Genomic DNA, 9,116 nt, shown 5'->3' on the forward strand with positions numbered 1-9,116 from the left:
TTAAATTGTTGCTTGTCCCCAAGCAACTAAAAACAAAATAGGATAAAAAGAAGAGAATATACAATAATTTCCAAACTTATCAATGAACTTAGTTCCAATTAGTTGAGCTAGGCTAGTAGCCTTTTTGCTTCTGAACAGTTTTGGCATCTCACTTTATCCTTTGAAGTTTAGAATGATTGGCATCTATAGGAACTTAGAATTCAGATAGTGTTATTGATTCTCTTAGTTTAGTATGTTGATTCTTGAACACAGCTACTTTATGAGTCTTGGCCGTAACCCTAAGAATTTTATTTTCCAGTATTACCACCGGATACATAAATGTCACAGACATATAACTGGGTGAACCTTTTCAGATTGTGACTTAGCTTTGCTAGAGTCCCCAGTTAGAGGTGCCCAGAGCTCTTAAGCACACTCTTTTTACTTTGGACCACGACTTTAACTGCTCAGTCTCAAGCTTTTCACTTGACACCTTCACGCCACAAGCACATAGTTAGGGACAGCATGATTTAGCCGCTTAGGCCAGGATTTTATTCCTTTGAGCCCTCCTATCCATTAATGCTCAAAGCCTTGGATCCTTTTTACCCTTGCCTTTTGGTTTAAAGGGTTATTGGCTTTTTTTGCTTACTTTTTCTTTTTCTTTCTTTTTCTCTTTTTTTTGCCACTTTTTTTTCTGCAAGCTTTTGTGTTCACTACTTTTTCTTGCTTCAAGAATCAATTTTATGATTTTTCAGATTATCAATAACATTTCTCTTTTTTCATTATTTTTTCAAGAGCCAACAATTTTAACATTCATAAACAACAAATTAAAAAATATGTACTGTTCAAGAATTCATTCAGAAAACAAAAGGTATTGCCACCACATCAAAATAATTAAACTAATTTCAAGATAAAATTCAAAATTCATGTACTTCTTGTTCTTTTGCAAATAAAAGCATTTTTCATTTAAGAAAGGTGATGGATTCATAGGACATTAATAGCTTTAAGACATAGACACTGGACACTAATGATCGTGTAATAAAGACAAAAACATAGACAAAACATAAAGCATAGAATTCGAAAAAATAGAAAAATAAAAACAAGGAAATTAAAGAACAGGTCCACCTTAGTGATGGCGGCTAGTTCTTCCTCTTGAAGATCTTATGGAGTGCTTGAGCTCCTCTATGTCTCTTCCTTGCCTTTGTTGTTCCTCCCTCATGGCTCTTTGGTCTTCTCTAATTTCATGGAGGATGATGGAATGCTTTTGGTGCTCCATCCTTAGTTGCCCTATGTTGGGACTCAATTCTCCTAAGGAGGTGTTGATTTGCTCCCAATAGTTTTGTGGAGGAAAGTGCATCCCTTGAGGTATCTCAGGGATTTCTTGATGAGGAATTTCCTCATGCTCTTGTTGAGGTCCATGAGTGGGCTCTCTTGTTTGCTACATCTTCTTCTTAGTGATGGGCTTGTCTCCTTCAATGAGGATGTCTTCCTCTACGACAATTCCAGCTGAATTGCATAGGGTACAAATGAGATGAGGGAAGGCTAACCTTGCCAAAGTGGAGGGCTTGTCCGCCACCTTGTAGAGTTCTAGGGATATGATCTCATGAACTTCTACTTCCTCTCCATTCATGATGCTATGGATCATGATAACCCGATCTATTATAACTTCAGACCGGTTGCTAGTAGGAATGATAGAGCGTTGGATGAACTCTAACCATCCCCTAGCCACAGGCTTGAGGTCATGCCTTCTTAGTTGAACCGGCGTGCCTCTTGAGTCTCTCTTCCATTGAGCTCCTTCTACACAGATGTCCATGAGGATTTAGTCCAACCTTTAATCAAAGTTGACCCTTCTAGTGAAAGGGTAAGGATCTCCTTGCATCATTGGCAAGTTGAATGCCAACCTCACATTTTCCGGACTGAAATCCAAGTAATTCCCCCGAACCATTGTGAACCAATTCTTTGGGTTCGGGTTCGCACTTCGATCATGGTTCTTAGTGATCCATGCATTAGTATAGAACTCTTGAACCATTAAGATTCTGACTTGTTGAATGGGGTTGGTGAGAGTTTTCCAACCTCTTCTTTGAATCTCATGTCGGATCTTTGGATATTCACTCTTTTTGAGCTTGAAGGGGACCTCGGGAATCACCTTTTTCTTGGCCACAACTTCATAGAAGTGGTCTTGATGGACCTTTGAGATGAATCTCTCCATCTCCCATGACTTGGAGGTGGAAGCTATTGCGTTCCCTTTCCTCTTTCTAGAGGTTTCTCCAGCCTTAGGTGCCATTGATGGCTATGGAAAAACAAAAAGCTTAGCTTTTTCCACACCAAACTTAAAAGGTTTGCTCATTCCCGAGCAAAGGAAGAAATAAAGGAGTAGAATAAGAAATGGAGGAGATGGAGGGTAGTGGTGGTTTCGGCCAAAGGGGGTAGTAGTGTGTATGATGTGTGAAATTGAAGGTAGTGAGGAGGGGTATTTATAAGGTAAGGGAGAAAGGGAATTCGGTCATTAAGGGGTGGGTTTGGGAGGAAAATGGTTTGAATTTGAATGGTGAGGTAGGTGGGGTTTTGTGATGGATGGATGTGAGTGATGAAGAGATTATGGAGAAGAGGGTAAGATTTGATAGGTGAAGGATATTTGGGGAAGAGTTATTGATGGGATTGGTCAAGGGTATTTGGGGAAGAGTGTTATGGAAAGGTGTAAAGAGGAGAGAAGAAGAGGTGGGGTAGGTGGGAATCCTGTGGGGTCTACAGATCCTGAGGTGTCAAGGAATTCTGCTCCCTGCACCATTCTGGCATTCAAACACCTTGTGTGCCATTTCTGGCATTACACACCAGCTCTGCTACCTTTCCTGGCATTAAACGCCAGCTCTGCTACCTTTTCTGGCGTTAAACGCCAGCTCTGCTACCATTCCTAGCGTTAAACGCCAGTCTGCTGCCCATTTCTGGCGTTTAAAGCCAGCCAGATGCCAGACAGCCTTTTCTGGCGTTAAACGCCCAGAGTGCTACCCATTCTGGCGTTTAACGCCCAGAATGCTGCCAGGCTGGGCGTTAAACGCCCATTCTGCTATCCCTACTGGCGTTTAAACACCAGTAAGCCTGTCCTCCAGGGTGTGCTGTTTTTGATGCTGTTTTTCATTTTGCTTTAATTTTGTAGTTGTTTTTATGACTTCACATGATCATCAACCTAAAGAAAACATAAAATAACAATGGAAAATAAATAAATATAATTAAATAACATTGGGTTGCCTCCCAACAAGCGCTTCTTTAATGTCAATAGCTTAACAGTGAGCTCTTAGAGAGCTTCACAGAGACTCAGAACTTAATGGTGGCCTCCCAACACCAAACTTAAAAGTTGAGTGTGGGGGCTCTGTTTGACTCTGTATTGAGAGAAGCTTCTCATGCTTCCTCTCCATGATTACAGAAGAAGATCCTTGAGCCTTAAACACAAGGTAGTCCTTATTCAATTGAAGGACTAACTCTCCTCTGTCCACATCAATCACAGCTCTTGCTGTGGCTAGGAAGGGTCTTCCAAGAATGATGGATTCATCATCTTCCTTCCCAATGTCTAGGATTATGAAATCAGCAGGGATGTAAAAGCCTTCAACCTTCACTAAGACATCCTCTACAAGTCCATAAGCCTGTTTCCTTGAATTATCTGCCATCTCTAGTGAGATTCTTGCAGCTTGTACCTCAAAGATCCCTAGTTTCTCCATTACAGAGAGTGGCATGAGGTTTATTCTTGACCCTAGGTCACACAGAACCATCTCAAAGGTCATGGTGCCTATGGTACAAGGTATTAAGAACTTTTCGGGATCCGGTTTCTTCTGAGGTAATTTTTGTTGAACCAAGGCATTTAGTTCATTGATGAGCAATGGAGGTTCATCCTCCCAAGTCTCATTACCAAATAACTTGGCATTCAGCTTCATGATCGCTCCTAGATACTGAGCAACTTGCTCTTCAACAATATCTTCATCTTCTTCAGAGGAAGAATACTCATCAGAGCTCATGAATGGCGACAATAAGTTCAGTGGAATCCCTATGGTCTTTGTATGAGCCTTAGATTCCTTTGGTTCCTCAGGAGGGAACTCCTTAGTGGTTAGTGGACGTCCATAGAGGTCTTCCTCACTGGAAATCACTGCCTTTTGACTCTCTCTAGGTTTGGCCATGTTAGGTATATTGATGGCCTTGCACTCTCTTTTTGGATTCTCTTCTGTATTGCTTGGGAGAGTACTAGGAGGAGTTTCAGTCACTCTTTTATCCACTTGTGCCTCCAAATTTCTGATGGGGGACCTTGTTTCAGTCATGAAACTGAGAGTGATCTTAGATAGATCAGAGACTATGGTTGCTAAGTCAGAGAGGCTCTGCTTAGAATTCTCTGTCTGTTGTTCAGAAGATGATGGAGAAGGCTTGCTATTGCCAAACCTATTTCTCCCACCATTATTATTGTTGAAGCTTTGATTAGGCTTCTGCTGATCCTTCCATGAGAAATTAGGATGATTCCTCCATGAAAGATTGTAAGTGTTTCCATAGGATTCTCCCATGTAATTCACTTCTTCCATTGAAGTTGGAAGTTGGTGCAGTAAAGTCACCAAGCACCTTCCTTGCATCTCCACCATTGTTGTTGGGTTCGGCTGCCATGTCTACTTCTTTTTCAAAAATTCCTATCAGGTCTTCTCCGGAGTGTTGTGCTTTAGCTTCTCTTAGCTTCCTCTTCAGAGTCCTTTCAGGTTCAGGATCAGCTTCAACAAGAATGTCTTTATCCTTGTTTTTGCTCATATGAAAAAGAAGAGCATAGAAAGAAGAGGAATCCTCTATGTCACAGTATAGAGATTCCTTTATGTGAGTATAGGAATAGAAGAATAGAAGAATGAGGTAGAAGAAGAAATTCGAACACAGAGAGGGAGAGAGGGTTCGAATTATTAATTAAAAGAAAAGAAAAATATTTTTGTTTTTATTTTGATTATAAGTTAGAATTCGAAATTTAAGAAAAGAAATAAAATAAAATTGAAAACTAAATAAATTAATTAATTAAAAAGATTTTTTGAAAAAGTTGTTAGTTAGTTTTCGAAAATGATGAGTGAAAAAGTAGTTAGATGGTTGGTGCACGAAATTGTGATCTCTGGTAATGGCTCCAAAAAATTGGTGCTCTAATCTCAATTCATAATTTGTCACAACTTTGATACAACTAACCAGCAAGTGCACTGGGTCGTCCAAGTAATAAACCTTATGTGAGTAAGGGTCGATCCCACGGAGATTGTTGGTATGAAGCAAGCTATGGTCACCTTGTAAATCTCAGTCAGGCGGATATAAAATAGTTATGGAGTTTTTGAAAATAAATAATAAACTAAGGATAGAAATACTTATGTAAATCATTGGCGAGAATTTCAGATAAGCGTATGGAGATGCAATCGTTCCTCTGAACCTCTGCTTTCCTGCTGTCTTCATCCAATCAGTCTTACTCCTTTCTATGGCTGGCTTTGTGTAAGGATGTCACCGGTGCCAATGGCTACTTTCAATCCTCTCGGGAAAATGGTCCAAATGCTCTGTCACAGCACGGCTAATCTTCTGGAGGCATCACCCTTGTCGTTGGTTGCATCCTATTCCTCTCTGTGAAAATGGTCCGATGTGCTGTCACTGCATGGCTAATCATCTTGGAGGTTCTCGATCATACTGGAATAGAATTTACAATCCTTTTGCATCTGTCACTACGCCCAGCACTCGCGAGTTTGGAGTTCGTCACAGTCATTCAATCCCAGAGTCCTACTCGGAATACCACGGACAAGGTTTAGACTTTCCGGACTCTCATGAATGCCGCCATCAATCTAGCTTATACCACGAAGATTCTGATTAAGAGATCTAAGAGATACTCATTCAATCTAATGTAGAACGGAAGTGGTTGTCAGGCACACGTTCATAGGGAATGATGATGATTGTCACGTTCATCACATTCAAGTTGAAGTGCGAATGAATATCTTAGAAGCGGAATAAGTTGAATTGAATAGAAAACAGTAGTACTTTGCATTAATCTTTGAGGAACAGCAGAGCTCCACACCTTAATCTATGGAGTGTAGAAACTCTACCGTTTGAAAATACATAAGTGATAATGGAGTTCATTGGTCTCGGCCCCAGAGGGGAACCGGAGTAACCAAGACTACGAATACAATGATAAAAAGTTTTATTTATAATAAACTAGTCACTAGGGTTTACAGAAGTAAGTAATTGATGCATAAATCCACTTCTGGGGCCCACTTGGTGTGTGCTTGGGCTGAGCTTGAAGTCTACACGTGGAGAGGTCATTCTTGGAGTTGAACGCCAGCTTTTGTGCCAGTTTGGGCGTTGAACTCCACTTTGCAACTTGTTTCTGGCGCTGGACGCCAGAATTGGGCAGAGAGCTGGCGTTGAACGCCAGTTTGCGTCGTCTAAACTTGTGCAAAGTATAGACTATTATATATTTCTGGAAAGCCCTAGATGTCTACTTTTCAATGCAATTAGAAGCACGCCATTTTGAGTTTTGTAGCTCCAGAAAATTCATTTTGAGTGCAGGGAGGTCAGAATCCAACAGCATCAACAGTCCTTCTTCAACCTCTGAATCTGATTTTTGCTCAAGTCCCACAATTTCAGCCAGAAAATACCTGAAATCACAGAAAAACACACAAACTCTTAGTAAAGTCCAGAAATGTGAATTTAACATAAAAACTAATGAAAACATCCCTAAAAGTAACTAGATTCTACTAAAAACATACTAAAAACAATGCCAAAAAGCGTATAAATTATCCGCTCATCACAACACCAAACTTAAATTGTTGCTTGTCCGCAAGCAACTGAAAATCAATTAGGATAAAAAGAAGAGAATATACTATAAATTCCAAACTATCAATGAAACATAGCTCCAATCAGATGTGCGGGACTTGTAGCTTTTTGCCTCTTGAATAGTTTTGGCATCTCACTCTATCCATTGAAGTTCAGAATGATTGGCATCTATAGGAACTCAGAGTTTAGATAGTGTTATTGATTCTCCTAGTTCAGTATGATGATTCTTGAACACAGCTATTTTATGAGTCTTGGTCGTGGCCCTAAGCACTTTGTTTTCCAGTATTACCACCGGATACATAAATGCCACAGACACATAATTGGGTGAACCTTTTCAGATTGTGACTCAGCTTTGCTAAAGTCCCCAATTAGAGGTGTCCAGGGTTCTTAAGCACACTCTTCTTTTGCTTTGAACCTTGACTTTAACCGCTCAGTCTTAAGTTTTCACTTGACTGTGGGGGCTTTGGTTGACTCTGCTTTGAGAGAAGTTTTTTCTGCTTCCTCTCCATGGATGCAGAGAGAGATCCTTGAGTTGTAAACACAAGGTTGTCCTCATTCAATTGAAGGATCAATTCTCCTCTGTCCACATCAATCATAGCTCTTGCTGTGGCTAGGAAAGGTCTTCCTAGGATGATGGATTCATCCTCATCCTTCCCAGTATCTAGGACTATGAAATTAGCAGGGATGTAAAGGCCTTCAACCTTTACTAACACGTCCTCTACTTGTCCATAAGCCTGTTTTCTTGAATTGTCTGCCATTTCTAATGAGATTTTAGTAGCTTGCACCCCATAGATTCCCAGTTTCTCTATTACAGAGAGAGGTACGAGGTTTATCCCTGAACCAAGGTCACACAGAGCCTTAAAGATCATGGTGCCTATGGTACAAGGTATTAAGAACTCTCCAGGATCCTGTCTCTTCTGAGGCAATGTCAGTTGATCCAAATCACTTAGTTCATTGGTGAACAAGGGAGGTTCATCTTCCCAAGTTTCAATACCAAATAATTTGGTATTTAGCTTCATGATTGCACCAAGGAACTTGGTAGCTTGCTCTTCAGTAACATCCTCATTCTCTTTAGAAGAGGAATACTCATCAGAGCTCATGAATGGCATAAGGAGGTTTAATGGAATCTCTATGGTCTCTAGATGAGTCTCAAATTCCTTAGGTTCCTCAGAGGGAAGCTCTTTATTGATCACTGGACGTCCCAGGAGGTCTTTCTCCTTGGGATTCACGTCCTTCTCCTCTCTTGTGGGTTCGGCCATGGTAATTAATTCAATGGCCTTGCACTCTCCTTTTGGATTATCTTCTGTATTGCTTGGGTGAGTACTAGGAGGGATTTCAGTGATCCTTTAACTCAGCTGGCCCACTTGTGCTTCCAAATTTCTAATGGAAGACCTTGTTTCATTCATGAAACTCACAGTGGCCTTAGATAGATCAGAGAGTAAATTTGCTAAGCTAGATGGATTCTGCTCAGAATTCTCTGTCTGTTGTTGAGTGGATGATGGAAAAGGCTTGCTATTGCTAAACCTGTTTCTTCCACCATTATTAAGGCCTTGTTGAGGCCTTTGATCCTTCCATGAGAGATTTGGATGATTTCTCCATGATGGATTATAGGTGTATCCATAAGGTTCACCTAAGTAATTTACCTCTGCTATTGCAGGGTTCTCAGGATCATAAGCTTCTTCTTCAGAAGATGCCTCTTGAGTACTGTTGGATGCAGCTTGCATTCCATTCAGACTTTGAGAAATCATATTGACTTGCTGATTCAATATTTTATTCTGAGCCAATATGGCATTCAGAGTATCAATTTCAAGAACTCCCTTCTTCATTGGCGTCCCCTTTACTTACAGGATTCCTCTCAAAAGTGTACATAAACTGGTTATTAGCAACCATGTCAATGAGTTCTTGAGCTTCTAAAGGCGTTTTCTTTAGGTGAATGGATCCACCTGCAAAAGTATCCAATGACATCTTTGATAGCTCAGATAAACCATCATAGAATATATTCAGGATGGTCCATTCTGAAAGCATGTCAGAAGGACACTTTTTGGTCAGCTGCTTGTATCTTTCCCAAGCTTCATAGAAGGATTCACCTTCTTTCTGTCTGAAGGTTTGAACATCAGCTCTAAGCTTGCTCAGCTTTTGAGGATGAAAGAACTTGGCTAAGAAAGCCGTGACCACCTTATCCCAAGAGTTCAGGCTATCTTTGGGTTGAGAGTCCAACCATACTCTAGCTCTGTCTCCTACAGCAAAAGGGAAAAGCATGAGCCTGTAGACTTCAGGATCTACTCCATTAGTCTTAACAGTATCACAGATCTGCAAGAATTCAGTTAAGA

At 40.5% G+C, this 9,116-nt stretch overlaps 1 non-coding gene across 1 annotated transcript; it reads left to right on the top strand.

Moving 5' to 3' along the window:
• The first annotated feature begins 8,805 nt into the window (after window positions 1-8,805).
• Window positions 8,806-8,913, top strand: LOC112730781 (small nucleolar RNA R71). Its single transcript, XR_003166591.1, has one exon. It is a non-coding gene; the product is annotated as a small nucleolar RNA R71 (small nucleolar RNA).
• The last annotated feature ends 203 nt before the right edge of the window (window positions 8,914-9,116 follow it).

This window comes from Arachis hypogaea, chromosome 12, assembly GCF_003086295.3.
Source record: "Arachis hypogaea cultivar Tifrunner chromosome 12, arahy.Tifrunner.gnm2.J5K5, whole genome shotgun sequence".
NCBI lineage: Eukaryota > Viridiplantae > Streptophyta > Magnoliopsida > Fabales > Fabaceae > Arachis > Arachis hypogaea.